Here is a 21,468-nt window from a genome sequence, read left to right as displayed (position 1 = left end):
CACTGAAGTAGGGATGCCTACCCATGTTTTTCTGAAACTGGTCTTGCATATGTTTGTGAGCTGAGAAAACATTACATGGCTTGGAACTGTTATATGTGTGAATTTAAGTGTATGTAAAGGCAGGAGGTGGAAGGGTTAGACCCTCTGTCAAGTGTTTAGTGTTGTGTTTTTCTCCATTGGGGAGATTCAGGTATTTTTTTGTACTGGTGATCATTATCAATGGGACAGAAAGTGGTAAGAAATTGAAATTGACAAAAGAACAAGAGATGAAGAGAAATCTTCCTATGGGGACACCTGTTACGAGGCAGCTGTCTAAGAAGAGAATTCCCCTCACTTTAGAATATTTCATGTAATTTGCTGTTATGTATTTGGTACAGTTAATGAAGGTAAATCTCCAAACACTTCAGTATATACACTTTAATACTAGTGTAAGCACATTTAAAAAAATATTTTCATAAACACGTCTTATTGTTTTGAGGTATACGAATGCATTATTTTGTCCAATTATTGCAAGAATGCATTTTTTGTTAAATAAGGTACAGTGGTGTGAAAAAGTGTTTGCCCCCTTCCTCATTTCCTGTTCCTTTGCATGTTTGTCACACTTAAGTGTTTTGGAACATCAAACCAATTTAAACAATAGTCAAGGACAACACAAGTAAACACAAAATGCAATTTGTAAATGAAGGTGTTTATTATTAAAGGTGAAAAAAAATCCAAACCATCATGGCCCTGTGTGAAAAAGTGATTGCCCCCTAAACCTAATAACTGGTTGGGCCACCCTTAGCAGCAACAACTGCAACCAAGCGTTTGTGATAACGTGCAATGAGGCTTTTACAGCGTCCTGGAGGAATTTTGGCCCACTCATCTTTGCAGAATTGTCCTAATTCAGTTACATTAGAGGGTTTTCGAGCATGAACTGCCTTTTTAAGGTCATACCACAACATCTCAATAGGATTCAGGTCAGGACTTTGGCTAGGCCACTCCAAAGTCTTCATTTTGTTTTTCTTCAGCCATTCGGTGGTGGACTTGCTGGTGTGTTTAGGATCATTGTCCTGCTACAGAACCCAAGTTCGTTTCAGCTTGAGTACACGAACAGATGGTCGGACATTCTCCTTCAGGATCTCTTGGTAGACAGCAGAATTCATAGTTCCTTTTATCACGGCAAGTCTTCCAGGTCCTGAAGCAGCAAAACAGCCCCAGACCATCACACTACCACCACCATATTTTACTGTTGGTATAATGTTCTTTTTATGAAATGCAGTGTTCCTTCTACGCCAGATATACTTGGACACACACCTTCCAAAGAGTTCCACTTTTGTCTCATCGGTCCACAGAATGTTGTCCCAAAAGTCTTGGGGATCATCAAGATGTGTTGTGGAGAAATTGAGACGAGCTTTGATGTTCTTTTTGCTCAGCAGTGGTTTTCTCCTTGGAACTCTGCCATGCAGGCCATTTTTGCCCAGTCTTTTCCTGATGGTGGAGGCATGAACGCTGACCTTAACTGAGGCAAGTGAGGCCTGCAGTTCCTTGGACGTTGTTGTGGGGTCTTTTGTGACCTCTTGGATGAGTCGTCGCTGCGCTCTTGGGGTAATTTTGGGAGGCCGGCCACTCCTGGGAAGGTTCACCACTGTTCCATGTCTTCGCCATTTGTGGATAATGGCTCTCACTGTGGTTCGCTGGATTCCCAAAGCTTTGGAAATGGCTTTATAACCCTTTCCAGACTGATAGATCTCAATTACTTTCTTTCTCAATTGTTCCTGAATTTCTTTGGGTCTCGGCATGATGTGTAGCTTTTAAGGATCTTCTGGTGGACCTTACTGTGTCAAGCAGCTCCTATTTAAGTTATGCCTTGATTGTGAACAGGTGTGGCAATAATCAGGCCTGGGTGTGGCTAGAGAAATTGAACTCAGGTGTGGACAATCACAGTTATAGTATGTTTTAACAAGGGGGGCAATCACTTTTTCACACAGGGCCATGATGGTTTGGATTTTTTTTCACCTTTAATAATAAACACCTTCATTTACAAATTGCATTTTGTGTTTACTTGTGTTGTCCTTGACTATTGTTTAAATTGGTTTGATGTTTCGAAACACTTAAGTGTGACAAACATGCAAAGGAACAGGAAATGAGGAAGGGGGCAAACACTTTTTCACACCACTGTAAATATGATTTATATTAGATTTGTTTACAAATTTGTAATATATATTCTGTAAATCCTTTCAGCTTATTTTACTTTTTATTTTTATTTTGTAAAAACTACATGTTAAAGTCAGGGCTGTGCCAGGGGTGGATGCCACCTGTGGCAGCCATTTTTGCTGCCTGACCACCACACCCCTTGCCATTGGTTGCTAAGATACTGGAGGCCAGCACCATCATTCACTAGGATGGTGGCATCCACAAGGATTCCTAGCAATCAATGGTGTCTGCGTGCACCATAACAACCAAAGACACGGTATGGCCCAGGACCAGAACATACATAGGGCTGAGCGTGCACTGAAGACTGAGTTTCTGGTATTGATACTCTGGCTTCAGTTCAACCCCCCCCCCCACCACCACCAACACCACCACCACTGTGAGGGCCACCCTAAGGCTCACTGGAGTGTTGGACTTTGCAAGGGATGGAACTGGCTGGCTTAGGCTCTCAGTGGCTTGATGAGAGGCTGAGCTAGCTGCATCTGTGACATTAAAGTTGGGATCTCTTCAGAGTCTGGACTGGCTGAGTGACCTCAGCCAACAGCAGGCTGAATACGGGTCACAGGAGTGCAGAACAAAGTGCACACAAAGTGCACACCTGTGATCCCCAGGAGAAATATGGCCAAAAGCAGAATGACGGCTGGGCGGTGGTTCTGGTATCCTGACTGGGCATCATATGACGTCCAGCAGGACAACATGCTGCCGTGTGCCCGGGAGGGCATGCAGCACGATGATCGGAGGTGCTGTGTGTCAATCTCCAATCGTGGCAGATTCTGAAAGAGGCCCCTTACCACATGATTAGCTGTGACCAATCACAGCTGATCATCACGTGAACCAAGAAGTCCCGGTAAACGGCATTCCCATTGCCCATTAGCTGACAGTTCTTGTGCCCCATCAGAAACGTATATCAGTGCCAATAAGTTCCCATATCAGTGCCCACCACAGTGCCAATCAGTGCCCATCACAGTGCCAATCAGTGCCCAACAGTAACACCTATCAGTACCTCATCAGTACCTCATCATCAGCGCTGCCCATCAGTCCCACCTGTCAGTGCCAATCAGTACCACCTATCAGTGCAAAATCGGTACCTCATGTCAGTACACATCACAGCCGCTTGTCAGTGCCCATCACAGCCGCCTGTCAGTGCCCATCACTGTCGCCTGTCAGTGCACATTAGTGCCGCCTATTGGTGCCCATCATGCTGCATATCAGTGCCTCATCAGTGCCCATCAGTGCCAACTCATCAGTGCCCATCAGTGCTGCCTCATCAGTGCCTGTCAGTGAAGGAAATGTTTTAGATTGTTTAGCAAAAAATAAAAACCCCAGTGGTGATCAAATACCACCAAAAGAAAGCTCTATTTGTGGGAAGAAAATGATTAAAAAAAATGTTGGGTACAGTGTTGCATGACCGTGCAATTGTCATTCAAAGTGGCATAGCACTGAAAGTTGAAAATTGTCCTGGGCAGGAAGGGGATGAAAGTGCCCAGTATTGAAGAGACTCTCTCATTGCCCCAATAGGCCAAAGTGATGGGTGTCTGTAAGTGACCATTCAAAGTAAATAAGCTGTCTTAACACAATAAAGCCAGAGGTCTTTAAATGGCATACTGCCCTTTCTAAATGATCACTGCTGTCTGAATTGCCTTATTGGATAAGCCAAATTTATAATGAATCTATATACTGTATTCCTCTAAGTTATGCTTCTTGTAGTATACTTTATTTGTAGGATAACCCTTCACCCTATAGTTAATGTACATTTTTAATAATTATTATTAATAATTCAAAATAAAAAACAATAAATAAATAAATAAATAAAGATAACAATTTTGCAGCAACTGTACAGTCTGATTAATCCAGCAATGCTAACCATCTCCTCTAAGCTCCATTGGTCACTGGAGGAAATCTGTTCGAAGAAAATATTGATGCAACCATTGCTGACCTCTCCTTTTGAAAATGCTGGTTATCTGTCTGTCATGCTCATCAGGTGGCTTTAACACTTTCAGAGGCACTGACCAGGAACAGATGTAGAGGTCTGGAGTTTTGATTTTACTCTGAATTTCTAATCTGCTTGCTTTGTAATGGTAATACCCCCAGATTTTTTACAGGTTCCTTTTAAAGTGTAACTCAAGCTAAATATCTGTCTTTTAGTTTTTGATATGGTGAGGAAATATCACAATCTGTCAGATGTTGGTTGCTGTTTACATCCTCAGTGGGGAGATTCCCCACACTCTTTGTTCTCTTGTCCATGATCATGAGTTCGGAAAATAGGGGACATTCCTTCAACAGGAAACAGGCATCTAGTCTAACGCCTCGTACACGCGATCGGACTTTACAACAGGAAACGTTCGATGGCAGGCTTTTGTATGCTCCATCAGAGAATTGTCTGATTTTCCACAGACAAATGTTGGATAACATGTTTTAAAATGTTCCGCAAACAAATGTCTGTTGTCGGATTTTCCGAGCGTGTGTACACAAGTCCGTTGCATGCATGCTCGGAAGCAAGGACAAGCCAGAAGTGGTTAGTCTTTTAAACTAGCATTCGTACTGGAGAATTAACATTCGGGACGTGGCAAATTAAAAAATCTCGAAATACAGCGCACATTCTCTTCTTCTTTAATGGGATAATACTGATGGAGTTATTGCAAACAAATTTTCAAAGGCTTTTTTTCTAGTGATATCAAGAATAATATTATTATGCTTTTTTTTTTTTATTTGGGCAAGTTACCACAATACCATTATCCCGTATTTTTTAAGATTGACTTAAGATATGACTATGTTGGTGTCCCTTGTCAATTTTACATTGTATTTTTTTTAAATGTTACTGCTTACTCCCTAACTGTCATTTGACGTAAAACACATAGCCAAGTATTATTCTCCACATTTTTTTTTATTGTGCATTAAAAAAAGAAAACAAATAAAATTTGACATACTATCTGCCAATAGAACTTAACCAAAAAGTGCATTCTATGCATCCAAAAATATACCCAATCAAATCATTATTCAACTAAAAAAATAATATCAAAGCAAAAACTCCAAGGCCAATAATAAAAAACACGTTATCTCCTCCGATTGCGCAACATGGCTTGTTGACAAATGGCCGTTCAAAACTAACTGAAAAGCGCACCGAAAAGTGAAAATAGCAAACTGAACAGTGCGAAATGAAAAGCATGAATCAACACTCATCAAATTTCTACTAACATGAAATTAGCAGAAGGAGCTCAAAAGGTGGCGCTAAAGAGCTGAAAAACAATGTATACATCACAATGTTCGTATTTTTTGGCCTACAATTGTGTTCCGTGTGTATGCAAGACAAGTTTAGGCCAACGCCCTTCGGCAAAAGTCCATGGTTTTGTTGGCCAACAATCTGATCGTGTGTATGAGGCTTAAGATTCCAAGCCTTCCTTATTACAGCGATTCTTCCTCTTTCTCTGTTCCAGTGACTACTGCTTATGTACAGTAAGAGCAGTGGTACAAGCAGTAACCTAGATAAAGATTCTAATCGTTCCCCATCCCAAACAAAATGTTTAAGCTGCAGTTCCATTTTAAAAGCTGAAGAATCTCCTGCTCCAACTTTTAGGTGTGTGTTGGGGAAGGGAAATATATTTTCCCAAACATTTGTCATGTGTGTATGCTATGCTGAGGAAACATGCTTTAACCACTTGTTCCACATCACTCACATTGAAATTGTTACAGTGTGATCCTGAGCTGACAGTTATATAAGAATATTACTTAAGGCTTGTAACAGGAAAAGGTTTCCCACAAAAAGCACCTACTGGAAACTGAAAAGTCACAATGTTATATGACTTCTAATATTATATACTATAGAGAGGATATGTTGTCTGTTGCTGCGCATAGATGCCAATTTATCTCCTCTATTGGTAAATGAGGGATCCCTTAGCTGTCATAATAAGCAGCAGCACCTGACCATGGCAAACCTTCTTTCCTGACTTAAAATGATTCTAAAGGTTTTTTTTTTCTGTTAATAATAAACTTGTCATACTTACCTGCTCTGTGCAATGGTTTTACGCAGAGCAGCCTGAAAACTTCCTCTTCTGGGGTCCTCCGCCAGTGCTCCTGCCTCCTACTCCTTTCTAAGTGCCCCCATAGTAAGTGGCTTGCTATGGGGGCACTCGTGCATGCTCAATCCCAAGCTGGACTATGTGTATCAATTGACACATACAGTATGACTTGGCCCCACACTCCAGCTCCCTCCTCACAGGTTTTTATTGACTAGTGGCTCCCGCTGCTGCCTCCATGTCCATTGCAGCCACTTTAAGCAAGTAAATTCCTGAAAGAAGTACAATGAAAAGATATTCCCTTTTTTTGGGCTGAAAAGAAGATCTCTAAAATAAACCAGTGCCAAGAAAATACATAGGCTGCCATTATTGAATTCTTCTCCTGAAACCACTTAGTGCCTGGTTGTTATGTTGATCCTAAGTTTTCAGGAATCACTGATCCAGAACAAGTGCACGAGAACAAGATCTAGAGTTCTGATTTTCTTCTGAATTCACTAGCCGTATGCTTCTTCTGGGTCAGTTACTTAGAAAGTACTAAGAACCGAAATATTCAGTCGTTAGTAGCAGTAGCGTGATGGCACTGAAGGCAGCACTTTGTAGAGAAGAAGCAGCTCTGGAGGGTCATAAAGGAAAGAGGAAGGTGCCTCTAAGTGCATAATAAAGATTTATTACAGCACAATGGGATTAAAAACACTTACAAGAAAGTAAGAGGTCATAGGCATATAATGATTTGTCCATGCGGATTGCTGTAATCTTTGTCTGTCTGGGGGAGAGAGAAAGACGTCTTGCAGCTGCCAGAGTCCCTGGGGATGTGAATTGGTGAGGAGGTGAAGATGTGATGAGGTGTCACGGGTTCTGGAACCAAGCTGAAACAAAAGTGGCCAATGTGACATCAGGTGAAGGTGGTGGGCGGTAACACGTTTCGGAGCATGCGCAGCTTCTTTTTCAGACCTAGCCTGATGAAGGAGCTGTGCATGCTCCGAAATACGTTACCGCCCACCACCTTCAGCTGATGTCACATTGGCCGCATGCATTCCAGTTTGGTTCCAAAACCTGGGCTGCCACATGACATCTTCACCTCCTCGCCCTCTCTCTCTCCCCCAGACAAAGGATTGCAGGGATCCCCATGAGGACAAATCATTATATGCCTATGAACTCTTACTATCTTGTAAGTGTTTTTAATTCCATTGTGCTGTAATAAAACTTTTAACCACTGGACTTAGAGGCGCCTTTCTCTTTCCTTTCCATCAGTGTTCATATGCCTTGTAACACTTTCCAAGAGCTCTGAAGCCTTAGGTCTTCTATTATGCAGATAGCGAATTTGGTTCCTGAAGCTACACTCGACCTTGCCTCTTCCTGCATGCCAGATACTGTTTGAAAATGAGAGATCCCTAGGTTTCAGAGACCTGACATACAAATATTGACCTTAGTTCTAGAAGTCACACCTGCTTCTGTGACCTCCTACCCTCCACTGGTGGTCAGTGAAGCTTTCATCATAGTAAAGTATTTTATACGGAGTGTGGCCAATCTCAAATCCAGGAACTGATGTTCCTATTTGCAAATTTGAGTACTAAAGGGTTCAGAGCTCCCAGGTAACCTGACAAGGTATTAAGATCACTGAAAACCCCAAGATTCCAGGTTTTAGTGGTCTCTTTCCACTGCAGGCATACCTGGTGAAGGGAGCATTCACTGGAACCTTTCCTTTTTGTGAATACATTGCGAGGAATGAGGGTCCATACACTAATGACATCACTTGTTTCAATAAACTTTATTGAGCTGTATCATCCATGGTACAAATCCCTTGCCTGGAGATCACCCATTTCTGTCAGAGAGGGTCGGTCTCTAGGTGGGGATGTGAATAATCTCTGCCATTTATGGTATATACTATATTATTTAAATTGTGGAATATCTGGGGTTTCATTGTGAGAATATAAGTATGATTGAACTGATTTGAGTGATATTACTTTAGTTTTAAATTGGGACATTTAAATTGGGAATGATTCATTTCAGAATCAATAAGCCATAAATTCAAAAGTAGTGCTATGGGATCATTAAAGTTCTGGACTGCTTTCCGCTCTAGTGGTGTTATTAAATCAAGTAGGAAGGTTTCTTGGATAAACAAGATTGTTTTTATTTGTCCCCATTGTATTATGTTGTAGGATGTGTCAAAAAGCGCTATGGTCAGTAAACTAGGTACAGGTATACGAGCTTCCAGGTTTCGTTACCAAAGCTTAATTGAACAAGCTGGGGTTAGTAGCTCATTGGTTTCTATGCAGAAGTGAGACAGATTTTGCACTTTCCAGCTTTAGTAAATAAAACCCCATTGTGTACTTAACCACTTTCAGACCGGACCATTTTGCTGGTCAAAGACCAGACCACTTTTTGCGATTCGGCACTGCGTCGATTTAACTGACAATTGCGCAGTCGTGCGACGTGGCTCCCAAACAAAATTGACGTCCTTTTTTTCCCACAAATAGAGCTTTCTTTTGGTGGTATTTGATCACCCCTGCGGTTTTTATTTTTTGCGCTATAAACAAAAATAGAGCAACAATTTTGAAAAAAACGCATTATTTTTTACTTTTTGTTATAGTAAATATCCCCTAAAAATATATAAAAAAAATATTTTTTTCCCTCAGTTTAGGCCAATACGTATTCTTCTACATATTTTTGGTAAAAAAAAATCGCAATAAGCGATTATTGATTGGTTTGCGCAAAAGTTATAGCGTTTACAAAATAGGGATAGTTTTATAGCATTTTTATTAATAATTTTTTATTATTATTTTTTTACTAGTAATGGCGGCGATCAGCGATTTTTATTGTGACTGCGACATTGTGGGGGACCCATCAGACATTTTTGACACATTTTTGGGACCATTGTCATTTATACAGTAATCACTGCTATATAAATGCAGTGATTCCTGTGTAAATGACACTGGCAGTGAAGGGGTTAACCAGTGGGTGGCAGTGTAGGGGTTAAGTGTTCCTAGGGGTGTGTTACTAACTGTGGGGGGGTTGGGCTTTCATTTAGTGAACACTGATCTCTGCTCCAATCACATGGAGCAGAGATCAGCGTCACTAGTTGCTAGGCAGAATGGAGAAATTTTGTTTACAACGGCATTTCTTCATTCGGCCGCTCCATGAGACGATCGCGGGGATGCCCACGGCGATCGAGTCCACGGGTCCCGCGACCGGACTCACGGGGGTCCCGACCAGCGCGGGAGTGCGCCGGCGGCGGCGCGCTCCGGATGGCAGGGCGGCAAATTTAAAGGGACGTACATGTACGCCCATTTGCCTGCCCGTGCCATTCTGTCGACGTACATCGTCCTGCGCTGGTCGGCCAGTGGTTAAAAGTGGGGTATAAAAAAAGGGGAAAAACCGCGCTTATCAAATAAGAAACTATGAAAAAGCAGCAACCCAAATGTTATACTACATTTGGCATAAAGGAAAAAAGGGTGGGTTGCGCTGAAAAAAAGGTTTACTAAACAAAACAAAAAATACACCTATGTGAAAAAACTCCAATAACTTTAACTTAATAATTTGTCAATCCTATGCGGAAAAGTTTTAAGTGCAAAGAAATTTCAAATATATATCAATATTGTCAGTGAAGATACCATAAATAATAATGAATTATCCTAATATGATGTGAACATTCAAAGAAAGAAGCAATGTGACATCCAATGACCAATTGCCTTAAAACATTAATAAAACATCAATATATGTGAAAAAAATCATAACATTGAATATTAAAGTGTTCATAAAGTCCATGAAAAGTATCTATTTTCAAAGTATTCCACGGTGATATGGTGACAGCATAAATATCCAAAACGAACGTGAACCGTGCACAACCTCCACCACAGATATTACTGCCGCTTACCGAAGGTGTATGGTTCCTTATTACAGAGAACCATGCAGAGCGGATGACTGATTCCCCCAGTCCAGGGTTTTCACAAATGGATGCAAAGGAACTCTGGAACCCGTTCGCCTCCAAATACACTCCCTCTCACCGGTTTACATAGAAGGTAATGAAACTCACAATAGTGTAAAACCCAAATAAAATTTTAATCGAATGTAAGAGACAAATGCGCACTTACAGAAATAATGTTTAAAACGATCGTTATGCAAATCCGAGCCGGCCGGTCTCGATTCGCGCCCAATACTTCCGCAAACAAACAACGCGAGCTGGTGGCGTCAGGACGTCGCTCCTCCTCCCTACGCATTTCGTCACTATAGGACGTGGTCACGGGGTACAGGCGGCATCCTGACGCACCGCTTAAATAATAGAAACAATAAACCAAGCCTCGGTTTGACCCCGGAATTGAGACGGAAAACGCCATCTTGGTTTAGGGGAAATAGCATTAACTAGTACTGCCGAAAACGGCCATCATATTGAATAGATAAATTTAGAAAATAAATAACAAATGTAAATTCAAAAGACTATGCAACCAAACAGGAAGTATACATACGATGAAAAAAGAAAAAATAGAAAAAAATCAGCCCCCAAAGGCATATATGTTAAGATATAGTCTAATTATCTATATGGTCACATTAAAGAGCCCATATAATACATTAAAAGAACCTTATAAGGGCTCCATATAAAATTAATTAGATCAGGTAAGCCATCTAAATGAATTAACCACATGTATGATCCACTCAATTCCGAAGGTCAAACCATAGATGTAAGCTCATAAAAAACAACTATTGCATCTAATAATATATATCAATAGTAAAATTGGAACAGAAATGTATTGCATCTATTGTTAAGTCCCAATAACAGTACCTCCCTGCAACCATGAACAAAAATATATGCAGACCCTAGAGCCGTGCATGGCCCCTAAAATTAATGCATAGAAACTTAGGTAAACCCCCTAGATGAGTTTAACTGCGTGTATGATCACATTCCAAAGGTCAGACCATAAATAACTGTTATATTTAATATATAGCCATAGTGGAAATGGAGTAAAGTTGCACTGCATCCGTTGAGCACATAGGCAACATCAGGAAAGGGTTTACTAAACACTCCGTTTCCAAGCATTATTTAACGGTTCATAACAGGGATCCCTCAAATACGCTGTTCCTTGGCATCGATAAATATAGGCCGAATTGGAGGGGGAGTTGCTTGGTTCGCAGTATCTCCAGGTTGGAGATGGCCTGGGTACACAAACTAAAGAGCTATACCCCCTTCGGGTTAAACATTGATGTTGATGTTATTTGTTTCATCGACAACTCCTAACACTGTATATTTTCTCACTGTTTATGTTTACTAAAAATATTTTTTGTACATGGATTTAATTTCCATATTCTTGCCTTTTACATCTGAACCCTTATGTACCATTTTTAGGAGTCATGCATTGCCCTATGGTCCACATATATTTAAGCCCAAGAGTATAGTATGGTACTGTTTCTGGTTGACCATTGTGATGTAACAATGGATGTAGTGCAACTTTACTCCAATTCCACTATGGCTATATATTAAATATAACAGTCATTTATGGTCTGACCTTTGGAATGTGATCATACATGCGGTTAAACTCATCTAGGGGGTTTACCTAAGTTTCTATGCATTAATTTTAGGGGCCATGCACGGCTCTAGGGTCTGCATATATTTTTGTTCATGGTTGCAGGGAGGTACTGTTATCGGGACTTAACAATAGATGCAATACATTTCTGTTCCAATTTTACTATAGATATATATTATTAGATGCAATAGTTGTTTTTTATGAGCTTACATCTATGGTTTGACCTTCGGAATTGAGTGGATCATACATGTGGTTAATTCATTTAGATGGCTTACCGGATCAAATTAATTTTATATGGAGCCCTTATAAGGTTCTTTTAATGTATTATATGGGCTCTTTAATGTGACCATATAGATAATTAGACTATATCTTAACATATATGCCTTTGGGGGCAGATTTTTTCTATTTTTTCTTTTTTCATCGTATGTATGCTTCCTGTTTGGTTGCATAGTCTTTTGAATTTACATTTGTTATTTATTTGCTAAATTTATCTATTCAATATGATGGCCGTTTTCAGCAGTACTAGTTAATGCTATTTCCCCTAAACCAAGATGGCGTTTTCCGTCTCAATTCCGGGGTCAAACCGAGGCTTGGTTTATTGTTTCTATTATTTAAGCGGTCGTCAGGACGCCGCCCGTACCCCGTGACCACGTCCTATAGTGACAAAACGCGTAGGGAGGATGAGCGGCGTCCTGACGCCACCAGCTCGCGTTGTTTGTTTGCGGAAGTATTAGGCGCGAATCGAGACCGGCCGGCTCGGATTTGCATAACGATCGTTTTAAACATTATTTCTGTAAGTGCGCATTTGTCTCTTGCGTTCGATTAAAATTTTATTTGGGTTTTACACTATTGTGAGTTTCATTACCTTCTATGTAAACCGGTGAGAGGGAGTGTATTTGGAGGCGAACGGGTTCCAGAGTTCCTTTGCATCCATTTGTGAAAACCCTGGACTGGGGGAATCAGTCATCCGCTCTGCATGGTTCTCTGTAATAAGGAACCATACACCTTCGGTAAGCGTCAGTAATATCTGTGGTGGAGGTTGTGCACGGTTCACGTTAGTTTTGGATATTTATGCTGTCACCATATCACCGTGGAATACTTTGAAAATAGATACTTTTCATGGACTTTATGAACACTTTAATATTCAATGTTATGATTTTTTTCACATATATTGATGTTTTATTAATGTTTTAAGGCAATTGGTCATTGGATGTCACATTGCTTCTTTCTTTGAATGTTCACATCATATTAGGATAATTCATTATTATTTATGGTATCTTCACTGACAATATTGATATATATTTGAAATTTCCTTGCACTTAAAACTTTTCCGCATAGGATTGACAAATTATTAAGTTAAAGTTATTGGAGTTTTTTCACATAGGTGTATTTTTTGTTTTGTTTAGTAAACCTTTTTTTCAGCGCAACCCACCCTTTTTTCCTAAAAGTGGGGTATGCCTGTATCTTAAAGCCTGACTACAGCCAACACTGGGCTGGACTTTTAAGGATAGAAATTCTGTCACATTTTTTTTTTTTGTCTGCATCCCTTCCGGGGAGATTTCTCATACTTCCTGTTTTTTCTTGCTCTCATCGCCTGCAAAGGAACTAAGGGGAGATATCCTCATTAAGAACACTGAAAACAGTGAAAACCTGACAAAAGTTCTGTCCTTTTCTCACTCTAATGCCACATACAACGATCGGACATTCCGACAACAAAATCCTGGATTTATTTGTGACGGATGTTGGCTCAAACTTGACTTGCATACACACACGGTCACACAAATGTTGTGGTAAATTCCTTACGTCAAGAACGCGGTGACGTACAACACATACGATGCAGAAAAATGAAGTTCAATAGCCAGTGCGGCTCTTCTGCTTGATTCTGAGCATGCATGGAATTTTGTGTGTCAGAATTGTGTACACACGATCGGAATTTCCGACAACTGATTTTTTTGGTCAGAAAATTTTAGAACCAGCTCTCAAATTTTTGTTGAGACAAAAAATGTCTGATGGAGCCTACACATGGTCGGGATTTCCGACGACAAGCTCTTATCGAACATTTGTTGTCGGAAATTTCAAACGTGTATGCGGCGTGAATCTGTCTGCATCCATATAGAATATTAGGAAGATTTTTGCTGACTTCCTGTCTCAAATAGAGAGAAAGTGAATCTCCACAGTAAAGGAATAAAAGGTTTTAACCTTTTCTCTCGAAGTTGGGCTCTCTTTCTTTGAGTTGGGTTTCAATGGGGAACTCCAATGAGGAGGACACAGTAAAGAATCAACAGCCCAAAGACATATACAGTATAATGTATATGTTTTGACTTTACTTTCAAATGTTCTTGTTTTCCGCAACCCAATATATGAGCTAGAGCATACTACACCTAACTGGGGGGGGGGGGGGGTATTTATGAAAGGCAAATCCACTTTGCACTACAAGTGCACTGCAAGTGCACTTGGAAGTGCAGTCACTGTAAATCCGAGGGGGACATGCAAAGAAAGTAAAAAACAGCATTTTAGCACATGATTGGATGATCAAATCAGCAGAGCTTCCCCTCATTTCAGATCTACCCCTCAGTGACTGCACTTCCAAGTGCACTTGTAGGGCAAAGTGGATTTGCCTTTTGTAAATAACCCCTTTGGTGTCACTAAACTTCCTCTAATTAAAAAAATAAAAATAACTAACTGTAGCCTCAGAATGTAAAGCTTGCTCCAGCACTGAAGGTCAGGTACTATAGTTGGCAAGTGTATCTTTGTATATGGTGACCCCCATTCCTTTAGGCTTACAAGTACTTGGTTGACCCCAGGCTTTAATAAACATTTATATAATTCCTGGCCAAGAAGCATTAGAGGCAAAGCAAGAGAAATGAAAAAGAAGCCTGCGGTACTCGAGAATGTCAGATGACCACAGTGGATAGTGAAGACAGAAGCCAAAAGGGTAGCTTAATCTTGAGTCAGGCAGTGTCAGGGCTAGCTTTGCTGCTTCACTTCACTGGCACCATAATTAAATTTTCTTGAACTTGTTTGTTTTTATAGAAATGTGCACCTACGGGTACATTTATCATATGAATATAACCAACATATGACATGCAAAAGTTCATTTGAGGATTACAAATATGTTAAAATAAATCCCTGCCTACCTATTTGGTTTAAATTTGAAGATAGAAGGAGCATGAAGCAAGCAAACATGGAGCAAATATTTTTCTAGACTAAACCAATCCATCTTCTTTAAGTAGAACTAAGGGCAAATTATTTTTTTCGATTTTGGATAGAGTGAGAGTATAACCCCTGCCAGGTTTGTTTTTGCCATGTGTGTTCCGTTAGGGGATCTCCCTTCACTACCTATCCAGTAACCACAACGAAGAATGGGAGGAAATCCATTCAAAGTGAGAGAATCCCTGGTTGTCAACATATCCAGTGTCCCCATTAGAAGATTTCCAATCTCTTACTGCTCTCGGAACAACCCAAATTGTGAGATTTGTTTTACTTTCATTGATAACGGTAAACAGAATATAAAGAGAGGGTGAACCTCCCTAATTGGTGGCAGAGGTAGCAATAGAAACCTGACAGGGGTTCTAAATCCTGTCCACTCTATCCAAAACTAAAAAAAAGTATTATTTTTAAATATACTTTAAGTCCTGCCTAAGTGCAAACCCCATAAGGTGTCCAGCTGTCTGCTAATAATTTTAAAAACACCAAGGTAAACCTTGAACTAGGGGTGTGGCATTTTTTTTTTTACTTTACCAGTAAGCCGGGTAGTTGAAATGCAGCAACCTACTGTTCAGCAAGAGCCCCTTATCTCTGGGCTCATCTCATAATTAGACAGGGTGCTTTGCTTCTGGACCTCTCTGGCTGGAAAGAGTTTTTTTTTTATTAGCTTAGCAAGGGCTGATGTCGACAGGCTTTGTTTTCCTGCACTTGATGTATGTTTGGATTGCACAACAAATGCAGGTCAGCAATGTCCCATTGAATTCAGTTTCACTTGAACAGCAGGTCAGAGGAAGGTTTGATTTGATCTGCATTTCTTTGAATAGGGCATATCCTATTAAGATAACTGCAGGCAATCAGGTTAAGAGCAGCTTTTTCTTGTCAAATGCTGTGTGTGTTCCATTTGAACCCAGCTGCATGTTTCTTGATTGTAAAATGCAGTATCTAAGTGCAGTAGTAGGTAACTGCAGGGACTGCTTTGGTCATAAATAATACAATTTTAAAAAGGCTGTGGGGTTCATTTGAGGTAAAATATATCTTTCTGTTCATATAGCAAGTTGCTCTAGCGGCTACCCAAAAAGCTAGGAAGTGATATGGAAGATATATTGAGAACATTTTGTATATCATTCTTTACTCACATTATTTACTCACTTCATTTGTGAGATGTTTGGGTAAGCTAAATTTTAGGTTTCCAGACACTTTATACTTTATTTGCATCTTCGGGTTTCCCAATAGACTACAGTGGAGTTTGTTTTTTAGAGATAGATAGAAATGTAAGATAATTTTTTCCCACGAAATAGGATACTGTCTGTTTTCCTGTGAGAAAAGTACCATGTAAATGGATAATTCTGCAATATTGTCCTGATAAGCCTCTGTGTATATTATGAAGAACAAATCATGATTTTCTGTTCTTAAAGGCAATATGCCCTAGTTTTGTACACATTTACTTTGTCATGTTGAAGACAAAAAAAAAACAAGCATATTAAAGTATTTTCTTTGTTTAAGTTATTATGAAATTTTGCATATAATTATGTATTATATTTAGCAAACAGGTGGAGCTCTAGCCTCTTCTTCACGTTTTGTCCTAAGTCTCCCAAGTTGGTTTGCTTTATAATAGCCTGTTGTTTACAGAGCTCAATAGCTTAAGCTGAAATTTATAAACACATGTCAGAGTGTAGGCTTATCCCTCATAAATGGCTCAGTTGGAGGCTTCAGTCACACAAATGCAGCTAAAAGCAGCTACTGATGTGTTGTCTCCTTAGATAAACTATAATGCCCAGGGAATACTTTGTCATATTAAAGTTTATATTAATGTTTATTTGAGTTGAGTATGAATTCAGAGTACAATTATTTCGAACAGTCATTGACTTCATTCTTCAAGCAATGTGGTCTGGGTGCTGAAGGCTGTGTGAGTGCATTGAAACTATTACATGGTAATAAACTAAGCTTTTCTAATGATACATCCAATTTATACACGGCCATTTAAAAATCTTTATTACTGATGGTATTAAATTATACATTATAATAAGTACATTAATAAATTAATTATCTTAACTGTACATTACAGAACATAAGAAAAGTAGTTAGGTACATGGGGTACATGAAGCTGCCTTCTGGAGTTTGGGTACTAGCAAACAAGAATTATAAAAACTATAAAAAGCTCCACCCTATTTCCCCTAACCCTGGGCCACCCTTATTTAACTGTACCCAACACACCCATCATCTTACACCCTCTGGCAGTCGCAATCTATGCAATTTAGTCTTGATTCCTCTTCTTCCCAAAACCAGCTTCCCCCTTTCCTGCGCCCTCTGGAACGCTCGCTCTGTCTGCAACAAACTCACAGCTGTTCATGACCTCTTTGTCACTAATTCCTTTAATCTACTTGCTCTCACAGAAACCTGGCTCCACTAATCTGATACCCCTTCTCCTGCTTCCCTCTCCCAGGGTGGCCTTCACTGGACTCACTCCCCTAAGCCTAATGGACGCAAGTGAGGTGGAGTGGGACTCCTCCTATCCCCCCAATGCACCTTCCAGGTTATTCACTCCCCTCCCTCTCTTTCCCTCTCATCATTTGAAGCTCACTGTATACGTCTATTCTCTCCTACTTCCCTAAGAATTGCTGTGATCTACCGGCCCCCTGGACCAGTATCAACCTTCCTTGATGAGTTCTCTGCCTGGCTACCCTACCTTCTGTCTTCACAAACTCCCACAATCCTTCTTGGTGATTTCAACATCCCTGCTAATACAAACACTCCTGCGACTTCGAAACTTCTTAGTCTAACCTCTTCATTTGACCTGAAGCAATGGGTACAGGCTTCTACTCATTCTGATGGCAACACCCTTGACCTTGTATTCTCCTACCTTTGCACTCCATGCAACTTCTCAAATAATCCTTCTCCTCTTTCCGACCATCACCTAATTAATTTCTCTCTCTCCCTGTCTTCCAACACCCTTCCCTCCAATCGCCTAACCATCACCCGTAGAAACTTTCTCAACTTCAACTCTTCTCTCCTCTATTCTGCTGCTGACCACCTCTATGACAAAATCTCTCCCCTGTCCTGCCCCAACCAAGCCACTTCCATCTACAATAAAACCCTGTCCTCCACCCTGGACAAGCTCGCTCCAATCACTACACGCAGAATCAGACCTCGACCCCTACAACCCTGGCAAACAGATGACACTAGAATTCTCAAAAAACGTAGTCGCGCTCTTCAGCGTCTGTGGCACAAGACCAAGTCTCTCAAAGACTTCAACCAATACAAATCTGCCCTCCAAAAATACTACTCTTTCCTCCACACTGCCAAGCAGACCTACTTTACAACTCTTATTAACACCTTCTCGTCCAGTCCCCATAAACTTTTCTCTTCGTTCAACTCTCTACTCCGTCCTCCGCCGCCTCCACCCACTGACTCACTCACTGCCCAGGAGATTGCTATTCACTTCAAAAACAAGATTGATACAATCTGTGATGAAATCTCCACTCTACAGGTATCTCCCCCAGTTAAGACCCCACTACAACAGGTACTCTCAACACTCCCCTTATTCAAAACTGCTACTACAGACGAAGTTGCTAAACTCCTTTCTAACGCCCACCTAACCACCTGCCCCCTGGATCCTATTCCCTCTCAAACACTACGGTCGCCATCTGACTCTGTACTACACTCTCTAACCTACATCTTCAATCTCTCCCTCACCGCTGGCATTTTCCCCAATGCTCTAAAACATGCACTGGTCACCCCCCATACTTAAAAAGCCATCCTTGGACCCTACCAATCCTAACAACCTACGCCCTATCTTCTTGCTCCCTTTTTCCTCTAAACTCCTTGAGCGCCTGGTTTACAACCAACTGAGTGACTACCTCATCAAAAACAACTTTCTTGATCCCCTTCAATCTGGATTTCGCCCTCAACACTCAACAGAAACTGCTCTTTTAAAACTCACAAATGACCTACTAACTGCAAAAACCAACAGAAACTATTCTGTAATCCTACTTCTGGACCTTTCAGCTGCCTTTGACACGGTTGACCACCCTCTCCTCCTCAAAAAACTTTACTCCCTTGGTCTCCGTGACTGTGCTCTTCAGTGGCTCTCATCCTATCTATCCCCTTCAGTGTCACTTACAATTCTACTTCCTCCACTCCTCTTCCCTTCTCTGTCAGAGTAATGGCACAACCATCCACCCATCCCCACATGTCAGGGTGCTAGGTGTTATCCTGGACTCTGAACTCTCCTTTCAGCCCCACATCCAATCACTTTCCAAAGCTTGCCGCCTCAACCTCCGCAACAACGCTAAACTACGTCCCTTTCTAACCAATGAAACCACAAAGCTCCTGATTCACTCCCTGGTTATCTCTTGCCTTGACTACTGCAACTCCCTCCTCATTGGTTCACCTTTAAATAGACTATCCCCCCTTCAGTCCATCATGAATGCTGCTGCCAGACTCATACACCTTACAAACCGCACAGTGTCTGCTACCCCTCTCTGCCAATCCCTCCATTGGCTGCCACTTGCCCAACGAATTAAATTCAAAATACTAACACTTACTTACAAAGCCATCCACAACTCTGCCCCCAGCTACATCACTAGCCTAGTCTCAAAATACCAACCTAATCGCCCACTTCGCTCCTCCCAGGACCTCCTGCTCTCTAGCTCCCTCATCACCTCCTCCCATATCCACCTACAGGACTTCTCCCGAGCCTCGCCCATCCTCTGGAACTCACTACCCCAATCTGTCAGACTGTCTCCAAATGTATCCACTTTTAGGCGATCCCTGAAAACTTTCCTCTTCAGAGAAGCCTATCCTGCCTCCATCTAACAACTTCACTATTCTCTCCATTAGCTCATCCCCCACAGCTTTTACCCTTTTATATAACTTGACCCTCCCTCCTAGATTGTAAGCTCTAACGAGCAGGGCCCTCTGATTCCCCTTGTCTTGAATTGTATTGCATTGTACTGTCTACCCCAATGTTGTAAAGCGCTGCGTAAACTGTCGGCGCTATATAAATCCTGTATAATAATAATAATAATAATAATAATAAAAAAACAGCTCAATATAAAATCGTTTTTTTTGCCAGTGTCCCTAGGAGAATAGATAATTTCTCTCTATTCTAAAAGAATCAAATAATTATTATTCCTCCTACTTCTTTTTATCAAGATTTTTTCTACTGGCAACATTTTTCAACTGCTGCAGAGCCATTGGGGCTTATATTTTCTGTTTCCGCATCGTCCTACCCAAGCCCTACCCAATCTCTCTGTATTCTATTATGATGCTCACCTAGGCACCTCCATGATGTCACAGCTTGTGTAACAGTGTACATTTTTTGTCCCCTCAAAATAACTCAACACACAGCCATTATTGTCTAAATCTCTGGCAACAAAAGTGAGTACACTCCTAAGTGAAAATGTTCGAATTGGGCTCAATTAGACATTTTACCTCCCCGGTGTCATGTGACTCATTAGTGTTACAAGGTCTCAGGTGTGAATGGGTAGCAGGTGTGTTCAATTTGGTGTTATCGCTCTCACTCTCTCATACTGGTCACTGGAAGTTCAAAATGGCACCTCATGACAAAGAACTCTCTGAGGATCTGAAAAAAAGAATTGTTGCTCTACATAAAGCCTGTCAGTGCTAAGACCATACTCCACACACACTGCATCAAATTGGTCTGTATGGCTGTCACCCCAGAAGGTAGCCTCTTCTAAAGATGATGCACAAGAAAGCCGGCACACAGTTTGCTGAAGGCAAGCAGACTAAGGACATGGATTGCTGAAACCATGTCCTTTGGTCTGATGAGACCATGATAAATTCATTTGGTTCAGATGGTGTCAAGCGTGTGTGGCAGCAACCAGGTGAGGAGTAGAAAGACAAATGTGTCTTGCCTACAGTCAAGCATGGTGGTGGGAGTGTCATGGTCTGGGGCATGAGTACTGCCGACACTGGGGAGCTACAGTTCATTGAGGGAACCATGAATGCCAACATATAGTGTGACATACTGAGGCAGAGCATGATCCCCTCCCTTTGGAGACTGGGCTGCAGGGCAGTATTCCAACATGATAACGACCCTAAAAACACATCCCAGGATTACCACTGCCTTGCTAAAGAAACTGAGGGTAAAGGTGATGGACTGGCCAAGCATGTCTCCAGACCTAAACCCTATTGAGCATCTGTGGGCATCCTCAAACAGAAAGGTGGAAGAGTGCAAGGTCTCTAACATCCACCAGCTCCATGATGTCGTCATGGAGGAGTGGAAGAGGACTCCAGTGGCAACCTGTGAATCTCTGGTGAACTCCATGCACAAGAAGGTAATGCGGGAAAATAATGGTGGCCACATAAAATATTGACACTTTGGGCCCAATTTGGACATTTTTACTTAGAGGTGTACTCATTTTTGTTGCCAGCAGTTTAGACATAAATGGCTGTGTGTTGAGTTATTTTGAGTACTATTATACAAGCTGTACACTCACTAATTTACATTGTAGAAAAGTGTAATTTCTTCGGCGTTGTCACATGAAAAATATATAATAAAATATTTACAAAAATTT

The 21,468-nt window shown here is 41.0% G+C and overlaps 1 protein-coding gene across 1 annotated transcript in view; it reads left to right on the top strand.

Moving 5' to 3' along the window:
• PRDM5 (PR/SET domain 5) overlaps nt 1-21,468 on the top strand; it is a 292,222-nt gene that overhangs the window by 201,403 nt on the left and 69,351 nt on the right. The gene's annotated exons all lie outside the window — the stretch shown is intronic.

This window comes from Lithobates pipiens, unplaced genomic scaffold, assembly GCF_037356315.1.
Source record: "Lithobates pipiens isolate NorthernLeopardFrog02 unplaced genomic scaffold, aLitPip1_a1.2 Scaffold_13, whole genome shotgun sequence".
NCBI lineage: Eukaryota > Metazoa > Chordata > Amphibia > Anura > Ranidae > Lithobates > Lithobates pipiens.
The sequence above is the reverse complement of the archived record's forward strand: the minus strand, read 5'-3'. Positions and strand labels throughout refer to the sequence as shown.